Source organism: Anser cygnoides, chromosome 6 (genome assembly GCF_040182565.1).
Source record: "Anser cygnoides isolate HZ-2024a breed goose chromosome 6, Taihu_goose_T2T_genome, whole genome shotgun sequence".
Taxonomy (NCBI): Eukaryota; Metazoa; Chordata; class Aves; order Anseriformes; family Anatidae; genus Anser; species Anser cygnoides.
In genome coordinates, this window is record NC_089878.1 from 20532962 (window position 1) to 20556402 (window position 23441).

At 36.8% G+C, this 23441-nt stretch overlaps 1 protein-coding gene across 1 annotated transcript in view; it reads left to right on the top strand.

Moving 5' to 3' along the window:
- The first annotated feature begins 20017 nt into the window (after nt 1–20017).
- The window catches only part of LOC106029996 (neurabin-2-like), a 52980-nt gene continuing 49556 nt past the window's right edge, over nt 20018–23441 (top strand). The window contains exons 1-2 of the mRNA XM_013171517.3: nt 20018–20980; nt 22471–22604. The gene's annotated coding sequence lies outside the window, so the exon portion shown is untranslated. The remainder of the gene's footprint in view (nt 20981–22470; nt 22605–23441) is intronic.

The window sequence follows — 23441 nt, forward strand, 5'->3', positions numbered from 1 at the left end:
ACAAGTGCATAGCTGGAACATGCATTTTACAATTTACCTAGAGCGTGGCCATGCTGATGGACATTCAGAGGCCCTCTGCCCTGCAAGCCGCAGCAACCCCTCCAAGAGACAGCGGTCACAGACTAAGTGGCCTTGCTCGGAGCAGAGCTGACGGGAGAGTACAGCCCCACTGCAGCCCCACTTCTTGAAGTTCTCACATTTGGTTTTATTCAGAGTGGGGCAGAACCAAAACCTCTCACACATTCTTGTTAGAGGCAATCATTTCCACACATTTCTTCAGACCAAAGCCAGAGTTTTATGAATCAGAAGGGGCGGGCGACACTGGGGGAATGATTCCATTATTCAACTATTTTAGCATTTTACTAGTCTTTGAACTTTTGCAGATAAATTGGATTACAGGAATAATTCTAGGAAACAGCAATGCATTATTTGATAAACACCTTCTCAGGTGTTTGTCTACAGAGGGGGAATTTGAGTGGTACTGTTTAGGCTTTATTAACTCTAGTGTTTTCAGCCACATCTGTGCAGAGTGATCTAGATGAAAACAAATGCAAATAAGCAGAGTTTAAACATGTCTAATGTGAGCAATGTGCTCACACTGTTTATGCTATTCACACGCATACCAAACAAGCAAGTTTACCTGCTTTTTTATTTGCTGTTTACCCTTATGCGGCTTGTACTATACAACTGTCTTAACATGTATTGACATGTTGAATCCCTACGTAAAACACAAAAAGGTGTCTTTCCTTCACTGCATGTGTACCGGACATTATACCCATGCAAAGCAAAACAATAAATTGTTTATGCTACCACTCTGACTTGATAGTGCTTCTGCACTCTTCTCTTCCTACTTGTTTTACAAAGAAAAAAAAAATCTGAGAAAGCAACAAGGAACAGGGATCTGTATGTACATAGCTTTCCAGTTTTGTTTAGCTTGAAACAAAAGAATTTTTTAATCTTCAGCAATTAAGATATGAAGTACAGAACAAAGGACTATGCAAATAAGATGGAAAGAACAGTACCCAGTTTTCACCTGGCCTAACCATCTAGAGCAGACCGTAGCTTTCTGTTGCGAATTGCTGGTCACATCGATGTGAAAATTTTAATTACAGTTATTTTGGTTTGTAGTGTGGCCAATCTGAAACATCTGTAACCCAGTTGACATGAACATTCACAACTAGAATGACATTAAATTTGTTCATGTAGATACAGTGCTACAGAGTGCTTGCAATACTTCACTCCTTGAAGAACTGGGAGTCAGATCACAGAATCTGCACATAGTCACTCAAAAGCAGCACTTGAATAATTCTATCAAAGCTTTGCAACCCAAATATACTTTTATAATGGCTGCTACTAAAGTACATTTTCCCTTTGGACTGGTTTGTTTGACCTTTATACAAGCATTGCTGACTTGGAACAGTTGGTAACTCCAAATGAGGACACCTGCATGGCCAATTACCTGCACATGTCTGAGCCAGGCTCGGCACATGGAGGTGCACCTGGGATGGAAACAGGCAATTACAAGAACCAAGGCATTACTGAGAGCAGGTGAAAACAGGGGTGGAGCTGAAACAAGTTTTTTTTAAATTGTTTAACTGGATGAAAGAGTAAACATTGAAAAAAAAAAAAAGGCAAGGTTTTGTAGACTTTCAGGGTGGAGAAAGCCACATGAAAGGATTAAAAAATGAAGTTATAGTAACTTAATTTTACAAATAAAGGTTTATTAACCTGATAAAGTTGTGAAGGAACTAGTTTTAAATAGTAAGTAAAGGATACATATATATGTAAAAAAGGTAAGTGGAAAATGTTTACCATTTGAGTCAGTCATTCAAACTTCGCTGTTGGACAGAGAGGTAAGAACTTGTATTAACTTTATAGAAGAGGTTGTTCATTTATGAAACAAATTTCATTTGTTGTTCATTTACTAAAGCTGCCTCAAGATTTTATACAAACAAATACAAATTAACTGTCCTATTTTAGTGACATAATTTGGAGAACTAGATAAACACTTTAATGACAGTTCTAGAAGGCTGAAAAGGCAAAACAAAACTTTAAATACAAATTAACTCAGGTTAGAGGGATGTGATGCTTCAATATTAGGAGTTTAGCATAAGGAAGAAAAATATTTTTCATATGCTACTGGAAGAAAATTGTAGCTGCAGAAAGGTATTGTTTGCTTCCTTCTTTAAAAAGGAGATAGAAACTTCCTAGGAGCAAAAAGAAACAAACCATCATTTGTATTGTATTCAGTTTCAAAAAAAAGTTTCAGAAAATTAGGGGGGGTTAATTGTTTTCATGGAAGTTTTGTATTATTACAAACTCACCAAACCTGCATCATTCAAAGAGGTTACTACTCTAGGGAGGGTATAGCAGGATCCAGCTTTGTCAAGGATGAGGCTTCTCCACAGCCACATAACTGCTCCTTGATTGCAGGAATAGTGCTGATGGGCTACAGCCGTCTTACATCTCCCAGAAAAGGCACCTGCAGTCTAGCTGCATTTGTGGTGAAAGATGTATTCATAAACAAAGTCACCTCTCTACCACATCTCTTGGTAATGGAGAGGATGAAGAGAGAGTCGTACGATCAGATCACTTGGCATGACTTTGTGGGTCCTAATGAGAAGGGTCAAGTGCTGATGATGGAGCAGGTGATTTAGGAGACCGTACTAGGGACAGAAGGGTAATGTTTCTGCTACAAAACTTAAATTGAACCAAAGTTAGATTGTGCTGCTGGACTCTGGAAAGGAATGCCTGTTACAGTAATATTAGACATTAGAAGGAGCAAAACAAAAACTTTAAAAACAAGATCTTTCATACTGGCAGGAGATGGTATTTCAACTCCAACAAATCCCTGTGGGCAGAGCACAAGGTTTTATTCCTTATCCCAGAGTAATAATAAGAAATTATGTATGGGTTTCTAAGACGAGATTCTGACCCTTAAGGAAACAAGCAATCTCTCCCTAAGCTAAATTCATAATCTTCCAAGTTTTTATTATGTCTAATCCTGGCTCTTTTTGCAGAGCCGACTCATGGGTTTAGCGAATATGTGGTTAATGATACTCTTCACAGTCTTTTTTCATGTCTTGATCCATCCTAAGTAAATTAAATTAAGGGGAAAAATATATGATCCTGAAATTATCAATTGCAATATGATCAAGCTAATATTAAAATTCAATACATTAATGCTGCATAGACAACTCTAATTCTGACTGCTTCTAACTTTAACGTGCTTGATTTTGCAATTAATTTTATTTCATTTTAACATGCACATGAAATAGAGAACTTACATGAAACTTCCTGCGCTTACAAAAAGAAAATTTGCTGGATAAAAACAGATTTTAACCATGTGGAAGTATGTTTGTGGTTTACATGCTCGCAAGGGGTCATCAGTAATAGCAGACTTTTAGATCTACTTTTTTTAAGCCTTTGCTAGTTGAGTTCAAAGAACAACAGAAAGCTAGAGAAAGCTATTTTTTCCAGTTTGGACCACCTACTTTGCCAGTGGGTTTCACAGCTGTTTGCAGTGTCTGTAAACCCCAGCACAGACCTGCTGGGTTCTCTTCTGAATTTTGGGAAGCAAGTTTTTTTTTAATGGTCACATTCTGCTCCTGCTTCACCCAGTGTTATTCCTTTGTTCATATCCTGTAAGATAACCCCTGTCTACAGCCTGTCCCTTTGAGTCCTGCCCACTCCTTGCACCCTCTGCTTCTTACTCTTCTCTTTTTCATTCCCTTGTGCTCAGGTCAGGTTGCCTTCCACTTCTCTTTTACACTGTCTGGGCATTATAAGTTGGAAGACTAAGTACAGCCCTGGCACTGTAAGGGCCTCAGCCCTTTGCTGAAAACTGAGGAATCTTCAGCCAGCTTCACCACCAGCCTCCAACTGAGCACCTGCAAGTAGGCAGACCTATACAAGAATAGCAGTGCTCATTTCTCTCAGTCTGAGATGTCAGAGGGTTCTTGCTTTTCTGAACCTTGCTTCAAAATATAGAAGGTAGAAGCATTTGAACAAAATGGCTGTATGTATTTAGTAAGGACAAGATGGAAAATTTTCCCCTAATTGTATCTTGGAAATGACTTTTCTCTTACTGAACAGCTCTGCTCTCTAGAGCTTTCATCTACTCTGTGCAGAAGGAACTCTTTTGGGAAAGGTATTTTCTTTTGTCACTGAGGTGAATTGATGAGATGGAGCCTGTTGCACCTGATGGTTTTTGTGACTGCATGGCACATTCTGCATCTGCCACTGGAAAGTCCCCTTCAAGAGAAGTAAGGCCCACTGATTTTGTTCCTATTATAGAAAAGGCTCTAAAAATGGGTATGACAAACTATGTTGGTGTGATCTTGCACCTTAGAGAATGCTGACTTCTTTCTGTTGGGAGTTTTTCTTTCCTACTTGCTATGAAATCAACCTTTTGGCATACTTGCAGCATTTTCTTTACTTGATTCACGTACAGTTGTCAGAGATAATTTTCTTTGGTTCACACAGCATCTCTAGTTTTGCCATTAAGGTTTTTGTTTTTCAGCCCACAAAATTTCTGAACAGGTGATACTAATAAAGCTTTGTGAAGCGTTTTTGACTATTTTCTTCAATGCTATGAATATATATAATATAAACAAATTGCTTTGTTTTATAGTGCCTGTATCAATTATTTGTCACTTGTATGTACTCTTCCATTAACTCTTCATAATTGACTCTGAATTGGTGGGCTTGAAATCAAAGTGCAAGAATTGAAATGTTACTCTTGAAAACAGTCTGATATGGCAGTATATATAACCTGCAAGAGTACGGCATAGTAGGTTTTGCAGAATATATTCAGCATTTCTGACCAGTTATATACATAGCTAACTCAGACTCATTATTTTTAAGGATGAGGTTCATTCTACAGAACCTTAGCCTAACCAGAAATGTTACCCACGTGATGTTTGCTTAGGTCTGTGAGTTCATCACAGGTAGTGTGTCTTGGCTTCCTTTTTTAACTTCTATAATTCTATAATTCCTTTCTTAAGTTCTTTTAGTATTGGAGTGGATCACAGATCTTATTTCTTTCTGGAGCATCTCAGATTTTGTTTCCAAAGTCAGGAGAAGTGTTCAATTTGCATTTACTTCGACTCCCCTCCATGAGTCTCTTGTTTCTTGCAGCTTAACATTAAAGTTCTTTTTCACCTCTCCAAAAGCCATATTGGTCCAGATCAAAAGTTTGTGTTAGCCTATTATCTTGTCATTGTCTGTTGTGAGCAGCAAATGCCTGGGGAAAAATGAAACAGGAATGCTTTGACTATCAACCAAGAGTATTTTAGATATTAGATAATTTCCAATTTACTTACTATTTACTTTTTCATTTTGATTCACCCAACTGGAAATATATGTTCTACCAGACTGAGTTTCAGGAACAAAATTTAATTTAGTTCCCTTTCTTCCACTTTAGATGTCCTATTTGCATGAGGAGGATACCATAAAGAGGCATAGTCACCGATAAATTCAAACCAAGATAGCGTATAGGTAAGAGATGAATGTTCAAGAACTAGTGTTTTTATCCTGTCAAACTGTGCACTGAGATTAATCTTTAACTTTTTATAATTCTATGACGCATGTTGAATTATGTATGACTCAATGATGACGTTTGAACTATCCATACAGTGCAAGCTTGAAGTCCACTGTATAAGAGAAGTTAATATCACAGTATCACAGATTTCTAGGTTGGAAGAGACCTCAAGATCATCGAGTCCAACCTCCGACCTAACACTAAGTCCTCCACTAAACCATATTGCTAAGCTCTACATCTAAACGTCTTTTAAAGACCTCCAGGGATGGTGACTCCACCACCTCCCTGGGCAGCCCATTCCAATGCCTAACAACCCTTTTGGTAAAGAAGTACTTTCTAACATCCAACCTAAACCTCCCCTGTCACAACTTTCGCCCATTCCCCCTCGTCCTGTCACCAGTCACGTAGGAGAACAGACCAACCCCCACCTCTTTACAGCCTCCTTTAAGGTAACTGTAGAGAGCGATAAGGTCGCCCCTGAGTCTCCTCTTCTCCAGGCTGAACAAGCCCAGCTCCCTCAGCTGCTCCTCGTAAGACTTGTTCTCCAGACCCCTCACCAGCTTGGTCGCCCTTCTCTGGACTCGCTGGAGCACGTCCATGTCCAATATAATGAAAGTAGAAACAAAACAACAACAGAAAAGTCTCCAGGAGGTCCCCTTTTCATATTGTAATGTGCAGTAATGACTCAAGAAAAGTAATGAATACAATGACACAGCGAGAAGACCAAGTGGGTATTTTGGTTAGTTCCTGGTACAACTAAGGAAACCACAAAACCACATCAATCCCTAGTCTGTTTAACCAGTTACAACAGAAAACTGTGGTTTTGTTTCTAGAACTGCAAACCACTAGAATAAAGAAGGTTTAGCTTATTCTCAGGAATTAACGTAGATTTCTTTCAAAATTCTTTTGGTATTTAAAACTAACATGTCATAGTACAGTGCTTGGTTGTGACATGAGGCAAGCCATCCAACCACTGGTATCATGTATACCACATGAACTTATTCCAACTATTTTCCAATTTTTCCAGATGGAGTAAAATTACTTGATTGATTCAAGAATAAACACGTCTCCTAGCCATATTTTATGTCATACTACAAAGAGAAAAAGACAGTTATCATTGTATTTAAATAGTCAGGTTTTATTTTCATTATCAACCGTTTCACAAAATAAACAATGAGTAATACAATTTGAGGAAAAAAGTTGTTCTTGGCAGTTCTAAAGTGATTCTGTATAGCTGGGCCTCATAACTACAGACAACACCGTTTTCTTTGCTTAAGCATTATACTATGACTTTATTGATATGATTCTTACTCGGCAGCACCTATATGCAGCAGACACATCCAAACATGCTTCTGCCCCACTGGTTTGGAACGGTGCTGAGATCAGTAGCCAGTATTTCAGCCAAGTGCTTGAGGTGGTTTGGTGGTTGTGTCCGGCTGTCCTCATGAATGACAGTGCTGACCCAGAAGGGGCCCTGAGAGCTTTCTTAGCGGTTTCCACAAATCTGCTTCTCAAAGCAGATATGCAAGATGTTGAAGGATCCTCTAATATCCCTATAGCAGAACAGATATACTCCATTTCTTGGAGTCGTTGGAGGACTATAAATCAAAAGCAAGGATGGCACATTTAGAAAGTCAGCCTTACACCAGTACTGGTCTCTCCGTGTTCAGTTCTATTGGCTTCTGGGTATGCAACAGTGGAGCTGTAAAAACAGCTGCAGCACAGCCAAGAAACTAGAAACATAGCTGGAAATGTTTTTGGCTTCTGAAAACATCTGAACCTTGCGAGTATAATTAGATCTTTCTGCAAATGGAAAGCTGAAGAATGGCATTTTTCTTTGACGCAGTTCATAGTCAAACTGCTCCTAGTTGCAAGTATAGCAGTATTTTAAATCAGTCACTGCTCTCTTTAAGCTGGAAATAACCTAGAAGCACATCAGTGTTTGACATCTATAGCTGTAACAAAATGGCTGAATGGTTAGCATTCTTCCTGCCACAGATCCCGTCTGTTCTTTTTCCATCTGCCCATAAAAGTAAAGGTTATCTAGAAATTAGCTCATATGTTATCGCATAAGAACAGTAATTTATTGACCAAATATCTGTCAGGAACTGGGATTTTTTTCTCTGATTATAAATCTTTTAATAACATAATAAGCAGAGCAAATGTATGTTGATGATCCAGATAAGAGTATGTGACAAAACCAGTACTTTTTCATATATTCATGATTCAACAAAGAGAAAAATGAGGAAAACCAACATTAAGATAACCAAATCCAGAAAGATACTGATGAGTATCAGAAAGCTTTAATAATGGTAGGAGACTGATGCTGAAATATCTAGGTCCCTCAACTTTTCCGAAGGATCTGTAAGTATATGATACAATACAATAACTTAATTCTGAGATTTTTTTTATTTAGCAGGTGATTGTCTAAAGTGCTGGCAGTCTGAAGAATGACTACAACCTGTTTTGACAATGTACTCAAAGCTAGTCCTCCATTTGGATGTGATTCCTAGGGAAACAGATAGATCTCATATGACATTCCAGCTATCTTATTACACTCTCTCAAACTGTTTCCTCTTGATGACTGCTTGGTGAGAAATATTTTTGAAGTCTTCTGTTATTCATCACTAGAGTAGATGATAGCTTAATGTATTCATTGTTCAAGGTGTCATTGTGTCGTGTCATTGTATCAGGACTTCGCGTGGTAAAAATGGTCAAAATGTGTTAATCCTTCTCCTCTTTCATAAGAATTCAAATGGTCTCCTGTTAACAAAACAATGTCTTCCAAAGAACAAAGACAATTTTAGAAGAATAAAAAATAGCATTCCTAGTCTAAGTGTCTAAATAAATACTCTAAGTTAAAAGTTATATAAGTTATATAAGTTAAAAAGGAAAAGAAAATCACTCATATTTTCTGAACAACTTTATGGGCAATTTTTAATAAAGAAAGAGTTTTCAGGAAGGTCTCTTTATAGGATGTTCTAATGAAGTGTTATATTCCACCTCTTAAGTAATAATTTGTAGAATTGGCTTTTGCTAAGTACTTTTACACTACTGACATCAATGGTAGAGTCTTTAACCATTGAACTTTTAATATTGCTGTAGGTACGTTATTTAAAAGTAATTCTAAAAGTCACAAAAGAAAAACATTAATACTATTAAATGCTGCTAGCGTACTAGAGATACTGAAAAACATATCTCTTAAAATAGTGGCCTTTAAAAAGCCAAAATGAGGCTTCCTTTCAAGGACTTTGTTTTTGAATTGTGAAGAACTTATGCAGTATTTTTGTGAACTAAAAACTGTTATGAGAGCTGGGGAGGGTGGGTTTTTGTTGTTTTTAATCAAGCAGAATTGATGATTTACTAAGCCTACGAGCCTATTTCTAGCTTTCTTGTTAGATGCAGTTCTGGAACTCCATGACAAGGCTATTCAAGAAATACGTGATAGGCGTTTAGCTTCCTGAAATGTGCAGAATGTGAGATGAACCAAGGCGCAATAATTGCAGTGCTTCCCAGGTCTTTTCATTTGAAGACTTCCAATGCCTGTTGTTGCAGATTTCAGCTTGGCAGTTTTCCGCATCTGCTGGAATAGCTGTTTCATCTCTTCATTGGATGTGCTTCCTTCCCTTTAGATCTAGTTTAAGACTGGCCCTGAAACTCCCCAGATCTACTTTCTTTACTCTGTTGCTATCTGTTTGCAAGCTTCTGCAGTACCTGGCTTAAAGGAGAAAAATATATCTTTGGAAACAAAGATTTTCACTTTAGCATGGTTTTGCTTTAGCCTGCATCATGCTAGACCACTAGATGGCTTTTTTTGTGATGGGAAGGCAATCAATTCCAGATTTACTGGTGTGCCTGTCCCCAGCCCCAGTGAAGCACCCTACTGACAGAGCACCCTGGGCTGTTGCACCTGGGTCTCAAAGGACTCCAGTGTCTTGTCACCCTTCCTGAAGCTCCACCTGCTACTCTTGTGCAGAAGGGGAACCATAAAGGGGATCTGACCCAGAGCCACAGGATGTACGCGCTCTCCCTTCCTCAGGATATCAGCAAGCATATGTTTTCCAGATCTCAGTCTCTTAACATGCTCTTATCTCAATTTGCCTCCTCAGCTACATGGTAGCAGCAAGATGTGTGCAGATTCCAGGCACCTTAGCTGGTACAGCAGGTCTGCAGACCTCAGTGAAATAATCAAAAGTATATTCTAAACTTCCATATTCCCATTTTGTTGCTACTATTGAGCATTTTTTTTAGTTTGCTGGAATTCCCCCATCCTTCATTTGCCTTTTTCTCCTCATTAAAATATTTTTGACAGCTACAGTTACTGCTTTTCTTCTATCATATAAATTACTGGTGTTGCATCTTTTACCCAAAATGGTGGGTGACACTTCCTTCTATAATCTGTAATTGTTTCTGAAAGCTGACTCTCATCATCTTCATCAGGTGGTCCTTTGTCTTCTTAGTCCACTTGGTAGAACTGGTTTCCTTGGCAGAGCCATTTACTTAGCATATCCATTTTACTGCTCAGATAAATCTATTTAAATGTTAATAAGCCTCACTCCTCCTACCACCCAGCTCAGACATCCACAGTGTATTTTCCAGTGCCAGTGGGTGCCTCAAAAGAAATTAACCCATTGACTTAAGATAATACAAAATGAAATGACTAGCTTGGTTACACTTCGCATTCCATAAAAAGAATGCAGAAATCTTTTCTTTCGTGCTCAGTATCCGTGCATCCCATCAGTGTTATTCAGCATCCTGGAGCTGTTTGGAAAAGAGGTTGTGCTGGTTGCCTCCTACTCAGATGTAAAGATATTTAATTGAATTCAGTCTCTCTCATCAAATATCAGCTGTTCTGAAGATTTATTTTTGTATGGCTGTGCGTTGCATAAAGCTTAACTAGCTTTTTACACAGCTCAACAGTGTTATCGTATGGCCATCGTGAAATGAGTTGGAATTATATTTCTCATCTCCTAGGCCAATTTATTGCACTACATGGGAGAGTTTCTAATCTCAGTTATACTAAAATCAATTATAACTCTGGATATTTGCCAGCACAAGATCAGATTCTGACTCATTCTTTTGTGCTTTCCCTCCTCATTTCCTTTTCATTATGAAACTTTGTGTCATAGTCAGAAATTGGTTATAGAATGATATAATTTTGCTAACGTGTTTTATATTTGGAAACTTGTATTCAGAGCAAAGTTAGTTCTTCTATCATTGCGCATGCATACTTGTGTTCTATGTGTGTTGAATATTCACATTGTAAGCCATAAAGGCCTGGTTAGATCTGTGTTAAACTGGAGCCATCTTAAATTCCTTTTAATTATTAACACAAATAATTGATTCTAAAATCCACTGCCCCATAAGGAGTGTGCTATAACAAGTTGCTCTGGTTTGAGGGGGAATCTCCTTCCCTTTACTGTATATTATGCTGACTTACCAGTGTAATTAAAAAAAAAAAAAAAAAAAAAAGGAGAGAAAGAAGTCACAAAGGGTGTAAGTCACTGTGAGAAATTTTCAGCATTTTGTTCAACAAACTTAGCTTCCAGGCATTTTGGTGCATTTTCTTCCAAAGGCATCCACCAAACCTTATGATCAATTAAGTCCACTTACCTCTTACTTTAAAAGCTTGTTTGTCATTTAAGAAGTGAATAGATGTTTTAATCGGATTTCTAAATGGGGATCATTTTCCTTTGCAAGTTAGGAACAAAATTAGAATTAGAATACAATTAGCTAGTTGTGAGTTTTTCACCTTGTTCTTTAACCTGGCCTTTTTACAGAAGCTACTAGTGGTAACCTGAGTAATGGAGTACATGGACATGGAGTCGTTCTCCTCCACCTCGCACCCCTCCCTGTTTCCAGGAATCAGTCACTTTTTCTTTTCAAATTTAAAAGGTAGCTGCAGCAATTCACACACTGTTCAGAAGCTTGAAAACAAGCTAAGCCCAGCCTTCCCAAATTGGGCTAAATATTGCTCTCATTTACACCCTAAAAATCAACATGAATGATGTAGGAAAATAAGCTATCAACTGCAATCACTCTGTGACTAATCTATTTGCTTTAATATACTATGTCCACGCATTTTCCTTGTCTTTCATTTGCTTCCACTTTGTATCAAATTTGTGATGAGAACACATAGATGTCTACCTACTGTATTGAGGCTTCACAGTGCTGCTAATTTTCCCAGTACTTTTCATGTAAAATAGCATGAAACAGCTGGAACAGACTATTACATTCAGCCTGCAATTCAGTTTGAACCCGTGATGTGTCTGGCTAAATCAGTGACCAGATGTAAAATTATATTTTTCCTTAGGAGGGGGGGTACTTTGCAGGGATAGCAGGGGACAGAGATGAGTGCTACTCTTCAAGAGAGAAACATAGGGCTCCCAGACCTTCAAAGAATGATGTTATCCTGGAGGAAATAATCTCACAGAGTTCTCTTTAGTGGAATATCTCTTTCTGGAGTCTCTTGTGGAACGTATTATTTTACTGCTACAATACTTAGTTTAGGGAGCAAAATCACAATTCTTTCTTGGAAATGAAAAACTAAACTACTGCCATTTCAGTGCAATGCTGCGATGTTCCAGCTACTCAAAACACACCAGGGGCTGGGCACATTGGGGAGAAAGGTACAGTTGAGCTCCCAGACACAAGTGGAATGCTGTGATTCTAATATATGCCAGCGGGCAAAGTAGAGAGAAGAAGCAATATGTGTTGAAAATGGAAATAATTTCCTCATAGATAGTCCTGAAAAACAGGGACCTTGTTCAAGCTGGTCAAATATTTGCTATCAGAACTGTTCTTCAGTGACAGATTACTCATGTTAGTCTTCTTTCTTTTTTATTTTTTTTTCTAAAATGTATCTGTCATCTTTGGAAAACTGAGTTTTCATTATTTAAAAAAAAAATCTCTTACAAAAAAAGGTTTTAAGTAAAAGCTGAAAACCATCCAAAATTTTCTCTATGAATATAAAAACCTTTTTTGTTTTTTTTTAGTCCTTGCCTTCTTTACCACTCACCAGCTAGTCTTTAGAGTTATTAACAAATAGAAACCTTTGTTAGAAATTAGTTCTGGTTGAAAATACATCACAAGAACCTGCCTAAAGGCAGAGACTATCTAACAAATATTTTCCTTTTCATTTTTTATTATTTTATTCTTTCATCACTTTGCAGTGAAGTTTTTATTTATTGAGCAAGTATTCAAAACATTGAGCAAATGCTGAATAGAGTTACTACTTGAAAACAGTTCATGAACTTTGCATCTTTATGTGAACATCAGTTCCCCACAAAACAAACAAAAGAGGAAAAAAGAAACAAACATGCACTAGCTTCTATTGTTATTCCACTCCTGTTTTATAAATTATGCGTACTGTTACAGCACCTCAGAAGACCCCGTGTAACAAGTAAACAGAATAAAATGATAATCTCTGCCTTGGGGTTTATGATCTTCACAGAACTTTACTGGCTGAAGCGGACAAGCTCCTCCACACTGCACTTTTGAGATCCAAGCCATCTCCAAGCTGAGCGCTGCATCGCTGAGGTTGATGCCTTGCTGAGTTAGTAAGTCCTGCTGAGAGGCACCAAACACTGCTGCAGCAACAACCCTGAGTGAGCACATCTTCAAGTGAGCTCCTAGCTGTGCAGGAGAGACAACATAGGCATATACTGGCTATAAAATGTGAGCCAGTAGTCAAAGACATAAACAGTTAATGAACAAAGAGAAAAGGCAAAACGAGCCAGCCTTAATAGCCAAGCTGCTATCCAGTTTCTGTAGGCACTACCGTTACAAGGAAGTTTAAAGAAGCCATTTCAGAAAACAAGGTGATTCTTTTTTTTTTTGGATGCCTGCAAGGAGATCTTATAAAGTATATGGAGAAGCAAAATAGAGTGCATAAATGTGCTTCCTTGAAAATTAATCATTATGTGATGGAGACCACAATCCAGTCAATTGTAGTCTTCAGTGAAAGACTGTAATTTTAGGAGAGTAACACTCTGGACATGAGAACAGATAGTTTATGTCTGAAATCATGGAGAACACTGGCCTGGAGAACATGAGGGCCATGGTCAAAGAAACAGGTTGGGAAAATGACCCTTGCAGCACCTTTCTGAATGTACTGAGTGGGGCAAACCTATGTTTGTTGAAGGTGGAGAAGAGGATTTGGCAGTAACTGGCAAGTGAGAAGATCAGATATGATCAATGGGTTTTATCAGTGAGTTTGCAGTATTTTAGACCCGTTAAGAAAAAAGAGTGTACTGCAGCTGCACTGGCTTTGGCTCACCTGCCTGGTTAGATCAGGCGTATGAATACTTTGCCTGACAGGAATGCAACAAAACAGTCAAAGCATACGCTATATTTTTTGTCCTGATTTTTCTGCAGTATGCATCAGCTTGGTTGTATATATTACAGAAAGGAAATGCTTTTTCAGGATTTCAGAAAAGAACAGGGCAGGACTTTAAAGATAGGTTAAGTACCAAGATGAGGGTGAGATTACATGTTTAGGTTGTTTGTAATGCATAAATGTATTCTAGTATCACACAAATCCAAAATCTAAAGAGGTTGTTTTGTTTTGGTTTGGTTTGGTTGCTGTTGTTGTTTTTGTTCTTTCCCAGGCAAACCTCCTATGGATGTCAATGACATTTTGGGGGTAAAAATATTCAAGGTTTAACCCATGTTAAATTGTACAAATTATGCAAATGCTTCTGTCATGTTTTCTATAGCAGTCATATGTTATTTCAAGTAACATAATTTGGGAAGGAAGGAATACAAAATTTATCTACATATATTTGTAAATATGAAGCAAATTGAATTCATGTAGGAATATTTATAATACATATTTGATTTATAGCAAGCAAATTCTGTTTATAGATATTGCATCTAAGTGGATGTTTTAAAAGTCCAATTTAAGAAAAAATGCTCTGATAGCTGCTGCCCTTAATAAACCTGCATTTAAAGTTTTTAAATATTGACAATCATAAAGCTAATTTACAATTAAAAATTAATTTACACATTTTCTAGGCCTGTGACTTTTCCAAACAAGATGTTAGGTACGTTTCAAACAGGGAATGCCAACACTTTTAGTTGTGTAAAAATATAAGTAAGTTAGTTCTCTTTGGGCAATCATTACACACTTTTAATATGAGGTAGAAAAATATATTATTTCTTGGAAAACATTTATGATGAGTAGGGTGTATGACCAGTGAGGAATAAACTATCAGACTTAAATGTAATACTGATAAATTCTGTACTGTGTGTGAAGTAAGGAGTTATGCTAATGCATACTAACATAAAATGAGTTTAGTCAAGCTTTCTTTTAAGCAGCTTGAAAATACTTATCACTATATGGAAATATGTGTGATTTCCATATGCAAATTCTTTTATTAAAAAGCTCAAGTCTCCCTTCTGTAATTGGCCTTGGCCATCAAGCAATGTGCTAACAATGAATTTCATCTCTTTTTATAGCACATCTGCTAGTAGTAGATGACAGTCAATTGGCAGAACTGATACCCAAGCACTGGCACAAAATCAACTTTTTTTTTTCCCTTGATTTCATTCATTTCCTGCCAGCTGAAAATCACAGCCTCCCAAAAATGGTATCAGTTCATACTGGCTCTCAGAACAGAGAGGCATTACTGTAGTTTAAGAAGATGAAGGCATTTTGAAGTGAACTAATAGGATTTGTTAGCAAAGGAATGAACAGATTACTTACTAATGTGTCTGTGCACAATCTGGGAATTTTCTGCTCTTTAAATTAGGATATATCTGCTAATATACATCTCTCTAGGCAATTTAAATGCAAAACTTGCTTAAAGAAGAAGACATTTCAGGGGCATGGTTGAGAGGTTGTTGCATATTCCCTCCCCTGAGAAAATGTGAAAATAATCTGGTCCTGCAACATTCTTGCTGAAATGGCAACTTTCTCTTTTGCACCAGCTATTCTAAAAGTCATGGAAATCATTTCTAAGTTTGACAAGACAGAGGGCAGGGAAAGTAATAAAGAAGCTGAGCTAGCCAAATAATATGTCTGTTTACTCCCTTGTACAGAGTTCAGCAATGAGCAACATGAGTTTTCTTATTAAGGAGACTGGATGCAAAGACGAGACATCCACACTCCCTCAGAACTCCAAGCACAGTTATTCTCCATTCCCTGGGGCACTGAAGCAAAGTATTTTTGTGCTGCCATGACACAGGTACTTCAGATACACACAGATGATATATACTGGCATCCCTGCCAAGATGAAGGGTTCCTGGGTAGCTCCAGTGCTATATTATAACTGAAGACCATGTCTTTGTGCTAATTCCCATCTCCCACTCCAAATTCTAACAGAATATTGTGTTTTGGAACAAGTGTGAAAGTGTGGAACAAGTATTGAAAGTGTTGATAATTAAGTTTTTCCTCTAAAAAATGGATGTGAATTGTACTAAGTACATTTGAGACAATTTGAAAATATATTTTTTTCATTAACATAAGTTTTCCTAACAAGAAAGAGTTCCCAAAATGTCAACATAATTAAAATATCTAAGACAATACAATTTAAAAAGATATAACTGAGTACCTAATTTGTACCTGTGCAAATGTCTAGGAATGTTTCAGTTTTCTTCCCAAAATGGATTTTCCTTTCTGCAGGTGGACTTGAAGGCTGCTTGTTCACCATTCAGATAAAAACTTAAATATATTTTTTGTTTTGTTTTGTTTTAATGAGAATATGGTATACTGATGGATGCAGCCTAGGTTTCCTTGAAAACAAGCAGATCATACAGCTAACAGCAATGATTGTAAAATGTTCATTTCAAAAAAATAACTTCACAAGAAATTTAACTAATACTATTTTAGTATTATTTCTCCATCTAGTATTTATAAAAAAATAGTTCTATTTTTAATAAGTAGTAAGATGCAAAAAAAATACACAACCTACTACTCTTTTTCTTTTACAAAATTGTCCAGTATTTACTAATGTTATTTTAGTGAGAGTAACATTCACATATATCTTTCTGTTGTTCTTAGAGTATTGTACATTAACAGAGCAGTTTAGATATAATGTTTTACTTCAAATGTTGTTTTATTTCTTCATAGAATAAGGTGTTAAACAGCCTTTTGGAAAATGTGATAAAGAAGCCCTCACTTGGTCTGTTTCTTCACCTTCACCTGCAAAGCACATATGTTACTGGCAAGGCAAATACTGTTCATTGGAAGGCAAATCCAACCTAAGTCTTCTATCTCTTGCTTCTGTTAACATCAAACTAAACAAGCTTGCAAGTTCTGCCTTCGATTAATCTGTATGTCCTAAAACACCAGAGTCACAGACAGAGGGCCAAACTGATGTCTTTGCAACATGCACTAAGTAGTGCCTTCCCTCTCCCGTCGTCTGACTGAGGTCATGGGCTGGTATATGCAAGGTACTATTCAATGTCAACAAGAGTGTCAAAATCTAGCTGTTATTTATGGTGTTTGTCTTCAGATTACAGGCATTCCTCCTCAGTCAAATATGATGATTTTTATGTGAATCCACTCCTTTATCTCATCTTAATCTCTATCTGAACAGGCTGCAGATTATTTCCAACAGGAGCATATTTGCAAGGATTCACAGGCTAAGGCTATCCAGCCATAAACTGTGACTGCTTTGCATTGGGTCTGGCTCCGTGTTTGCACCTACATGCACTTCTGGTTGTAGCTCACAAAAACTTTCTTTGTTGAGTATTTGATCAAACATAGGGCTGAGTTTTACCTCAACTCATTCATTCTAATCCCAGGTGGTTTTCCTAACCCAGCGTGTATTTTGTATTTGAAGAACAGCCTTTCAAAAGCCCAAGGAAAGAAGGAACACCAGAATAGCTCTATGAGATCATCCCAGGATCCTGACTCCAACAATAGCCAGTAGTAGATGACCCATATCCTGTTTCTGATGATATCCAACAGAGGCAGAGGCCTGCGGAATAAGAGGAAAGCAGGCACATAGCAATAGATACATCACTGCAAAGACTACTTTTGCATCATTCTCAGCAAGTGCAAGGCTTCATAGATTATAAAACAGATTCTTAAGTCATCAGTGGTAGTTACAAATGCTATAGAGAAAAGCAAAAAATAGTAGTGGATTTTTCATTCTCTGTAAAGAGCAGTGCTAAATACGTCTTCATACGTAATAAAGTCTTCTCAGCTCTAGGTCCAGGAAATTCCTCTGGATAAATATTGGAATTGTTACTATTTCACTCTTCCTTAGCCTTGAAAATACTTCAGTGTCTCAGGCCAACCACTAAATTATTTCCAAGAGGCTAATGGGCAAGTTTAATTTCAATATTCAAAACTCATCTTCTCTCTTACTCTTATGATATTAGATGACATCTTTAAAAGAAAGGGAAAAAAAAGCCAAAACCAGAACTGGAACTGAACTCCTTTTGTGACCTATCATTCCAGGACAGAGCAGAAGTAAGTAACAAGTGCAGAGAAATTTTCCACATCTGTTGCTGAATTATCTGCCGTTGGCAGGTACAGAAATACTTAAAATATACCTACAGAGTGGAGAACCTGGATGAAGTCATGAACAGAAAACACCTGTCGATCCCTTTATTGCAAAGCACTCTAAATTTTTGTTTTCATCTTTTGGTGCAACTTAGTTCAGAAGTTCGAATATAGAATGCCACAGTTCTTTTATTTCTGTTCAGGTAATCTTACATGTAATAAACCTGGAATGAGACTATCTTGACACTAATCAGATCAAAGAGAGGTGACTACATATTATGTTGATTATGCAAAGTAATATGTCTTATGTTAGAAACATTAAGCTTGTGTATTTCAGAAGTAATACAGGGACAGGAAGATCATTTTTCATTTCATCCATGATACGTTGATTTGACATTCAGGGAAGAAAAGCATGGAAACTATGATAGAACAGATGAAGATATTACAAGATTAGCTTGAAATGGCTTCTGAATACCTCTATCATAAACCTATGGTAAAATACTACCTGTATTACCTGTAATAGAAGATCTATTACCCATAGTGTGCTTGGAAGGTATGAGTCCGATTTACATTCATTTTTAAGGACGTTCTAATAACATTTGAGCTGACCTGAATTGTAGACACACTAACCCAAACAAGTTTAACAGATGGTATGATGATGACCTCACATTGTGGTCTAGACAGGCTAATGAAATGGCTGCATAACAGAAGGAAACCTCCAAAATTGGATAAAATACAGTTTTTGGTGAAGATAAAAATGAAGCTATGGGTTGCATAGTAAATTTACACAGTACATCAAAGCGTGTTCCGTAGAACAACTATTTTCGTTGAGGTGTGATGAGACCACTTTGATGGCTGTACCTGCTGGATAAAACAGAGGGTTGGAATAGGTTTTCAGGCTTAGTATCTACACAAACATTGAATCTGCTCCTTAGACTGGGGACTCTGTAAGCCCAGAAAAAACAAGCCAGATATACCTGTTGGCTTTAAATCAAGTCTGTGTCTAAGCGCTTTCTTTTGCACGGATATTTTCCAAAACTGTTTTTCCAAAACAATGTCAGGAATAGAAATAACTGCCATGGGAAGCTGGTAATTTTTCAGTGATTAAAGTTTTTCTTAACGGTCAACCATCAAAAAATTCATCTGGTTCTGAATTGAAAGTTTCTTATTTTGTGTCTCCAATTAATTTTGAAATAAGAAGAAAAGAGTGTTCTGATTATTTTTGTCCTGATACCTAGCTGATTGCATGAAGTTCAAGAAGGTGCAGAAAACATAACAAAGGCCACAGCTGTGGTTGATTATAGTTTTTTCTCATGAACATCATCACCTCAAATGGGTGACTAAGTATTTTTGCACTGATTTGAAGGGGTTTTGAGTCACAGTATCTTATTTTGAAGAGGCAGTGACTTAAAGAATTCTTCATTTTTTTTTTTATTTTTTTTTTAGTTTCAGAATGTGAACAGTTTGCAGAATGTAAAGTCTGTGGCTCACAGAGGAGCCCTATTACATGGTGAGGCCATGAAGAGTCTAATTCTAGCAGAGTTAACGTGCTCACATTTGGAACATCTGTAAAGTCTAATGTGAACTGAATGTTAAGTAAAAGCAACTTCATTTGTTAGTAGAGCGTGGCGTATTGCCATATATGCAACTTCTTTTCCACATCACATGCTTTTTGTATATTTCACACATGCTTCAAAGATTCTATTTTTGGAATAGTTTTTAAGGGGTTTGCTATGTTTATGGAACTGATTCTTGTATCTTTCCTGAAAACCTGGGTTGTTAGACCCTTGTGTTCAAAGCTCTCACAACATAGAAAAAAGATCAAACCAATGAAAGTAAAATGATCCAGAAAGTGTCCTGCATAAGTTTTATTTGTTTAAAATTCTTACTTTAGGCTGTATTGAGAAGCCTGTCAGGCCAGAAAATAAATGCTGAAAAGTAACAGTAAGAACAATCTCCCATTTCTCAAAGGCTTAAAGTGCAAGTAGACATGTTATTGGTCTTTTATAACTGCAAAGCTAAACGTTGCTAGTCTACATCTCAGAAGTAATTTTGGGAAAAAATTTAGGTGCTTGGGAGCAAGAAAGATTTTTCTGACTATTTCTGATATTAGGAAATTGGCAGCTGCTTAAAAAAGCTCAGTGGTTTGGAATGTCAGCCCATGAACTGGGGAAAGACTCATTGGAAAGGTTCACGGCCAGAATCATCCAGTGTACGTCCATAATGTTAAAACAGGCCAACCAAATGCACACCAGCTTGTTTTGTGATCTGGAAATGGGACAGATGAGCTGCAAGCACACAAGGACTCGCTTTTTGCTGGTGGGTCTAAGTGTTGAGATAGACACTTCCAAAATCTCACTAGGAATCACATCTTTGGAAAGATATGATTACAAACACAGCATAATTTACTTTGCCAGCATGCTTTGCTGCAGCGCTATGATCTCCATCTGTCTGCTGTTTGGTATGTGAATACACAGCTACAGCTATAGGTATAATAAATACATTAGGGCTAGGTTGTGCCTCAAGGCAAATGTTCTGTTGATTTTACTGTCCTTCCTGTTACGTCTTGTGATGTTTTGCTGTGCTCATCCACTCGCCCCATAAGACATCCATGTGAGCAGCTCTATGGTTTTATTTTCATGTTTAAAACAAGTTGCTCTAATCAGCTTTTCTGTAACTTAAACTGCAGTTGTTATGATCATATTAAAGTATTACTTTTCAGGCTCAGCCATGCTGTAAGTCTATGATTAGAGGCTTAAACTTCAGTGTGGAGCAAGTCTATAATGAAAGCAAAGTTCTCTTTCATTTCCTATGATTCAGCGTACTTGACAATCGCCCAGTTTTGCTTCCTATGCTGTTACATTTGAGACTTGGCCTCCTGAGTGCCAGTGGAGCACTGCTACCTCGCCAGCTCATCGTTCCCGATTGCATAAGTGATGGCAAACCACTCGCCTGGTGCTGGCTTGGAGGCAAAGATATATCGAGTGAGTATGTGGGGTCATTGTTAAACAGACCCAAACCTCACCAGAAGCACATTTATTTCAGGGGGAAGGTGATTTTTCAAAGATTTCAGTGTACTTTGGATTAATCCCTGAGACACTTGCCTTGTTTAATGTATTAGTGGAAAATCTTCAGGATCGTGATGTAAGGGTATACCAAAAGCTGGGACAGAATCTTTTGAAGGTAATAAATTGTTTATGGCCAATAGTAGTACTATATTGTTGCCTAAATAAAGATAAAGAAACAAATGTTTCATCCCTTACAGGGGTACATCCCCATTGGCTTTTACTGTAAGAATGTGGCCTGTATATTTAGAAAATAATATTAAGAATGTTATAGGATTGATCTTCAAACAGTTTGTTTCTAGAGTATGTTTAATATAAGGGTCCCTTAGTTTTGTAGTTAATTGTTAATGGTATTTCCTAAATTGTAAGCCACTGTGAATAGCTTCTCATACTTCTGTTCCAAAAATAAGTGCAAAATAAGCCAGCAGCTTTGCAGTCATAAAACCTAGGAACCTAATTCTAAAGTAGCTCCAGCTGTGAAGTCTAGGAAATCAGCCAGGCTGGTTTCAGCTCCTGTTAGATTAGAAATTTGACCTACCAATAAAAGAAACGGACACTTTGTTTATCTTCCCAGAGGGTACTGATATACATCTTAAATGTGTCTGATTGAATCAATATACTGTCAAGGTGAATCCCGTAGCGGTAGCATTGCAATGCTGATAATCCGCCAGCAGATAATGAAATTCTTAGAACGATTCTAAGAGTGACACTTGAATACAAACATATGTCAAAAGTTTTTAAATTAGATAATATTTTTGAACAGGTGGCTGGCATATCTTTCTTCAGCCCAGAAGGAGGTAATGCCTCCTATTCACCAGGCATTGAAGAGGAAATTAATCTCCTACAATGTATTTTTTTCAGTCGTAGTTTATAAGAGTAGTGTGAGGCTCTGTGATTGTTTCTGATAGATTCCAGAAATCCAAGCAAACAAGTAATGTGGATTTCCTTTTTCTACTTGCTTGTTGTAGTTATAGTAGGAAAGACTTCAGTCATAAGATTGTTATTTCTTGGTACATCTGGACAATACATTATTGGATTCAAAAGCTAAATTAAAAACGAAGAAAAATACAGTTCAGTTCAAGTGAAACAGATTTTTTTTGTTTTTTTCTAAAAAAATCAGCTTGTCTTAATGCAAAATATTTTCTTTACAATTATTTTGCCCTCTAAAATATTTTTAAGTGAGAACTTTATTTTCAAAAGATAAACTGAATGTTTTAATTTGAGAGCATTGAAATAAGCCCTAATTACTGGGGCTCGTTATGTTTTGGTCTGTTAATATATTTTTACCTTTAAAGCTATTTTACAGATTCACAGATTTGGAAAATACTTACAATTTCTCTGAAAATGTTGATGTGAATTTAGTATTTGCATAAATGCCTTTCTTTAATGTATTTTCCTTACATTTCCAGCATAATTGCAGATGCATCTGGTGGTGAGCAACCGATTCCTATTTTCTGTCTACATAAGGCTTGCAAATGGCATGTTTTATAGTATGATGCAAGGAACCATCATGAACATTGTCCTGGGTATCAAAATTAATCAGGTATCAGATTAAAGTTATTTTCTCTTTGTTTTGTAATTTATACTGTATACATAAATTCTACCTTCTGTTTTATTTCCGCCTTTTAATTTTAATTTGCACAATTAACCCTCACAGAATTCAGCCTTACATATCTAAGAAACTAGCTGAATTTTTGAACCTGAATTTACTTCATATTTTTCTTCTGTTTTTGTAACCTTGTTGGTTTGCTGTGGTTTTTTGATTGTTTGTTTAATATTCTAAACCTAGACGATGACAGGGAGCTCTTGTACTGATGGAATTTCAAAATACCGCCTTATTTATTTGAAATTATAGGTAATTCAAGGAAACAACTTACCTATGTGTAAGATTGTACTTCTCCCTTCTCCATTTTCTAATATAACTATTAGTTCAGTAAAAAAATAAGCAATTAGAATGTTTTTGGTTTGCATTGGTTTAGCTTTATATTCTAATCTAAACATAATCTCTGTATACATGTCTCTTTACCGTCAGATTTTTAAAAAAACTAGGGAATTTGAATATTAAAATTAAGATACTTCTAAGGACTAACTGTCAAAAGATTTAAGGTTTTCTCATAACTCAGAAATACATTCCGAAGCGTGTTTTTATATATTCATAAATATATATAACTGTGATACAGACCTTTTTATAGAGTGAGTTCCTAAGCATACTATGAAACAACATACATTTTAAAGAATTTTTTTAATGCACATAGCTGTGTATGGACATGAAATATTTCATATGATTCTCATAGGCTTCCTGATTATAATTAAGACAGAGATTACACTTTTATTGTATAGAAACATTTTAGGTTTTGTATTAAAACTGCTTGGTTGGGCA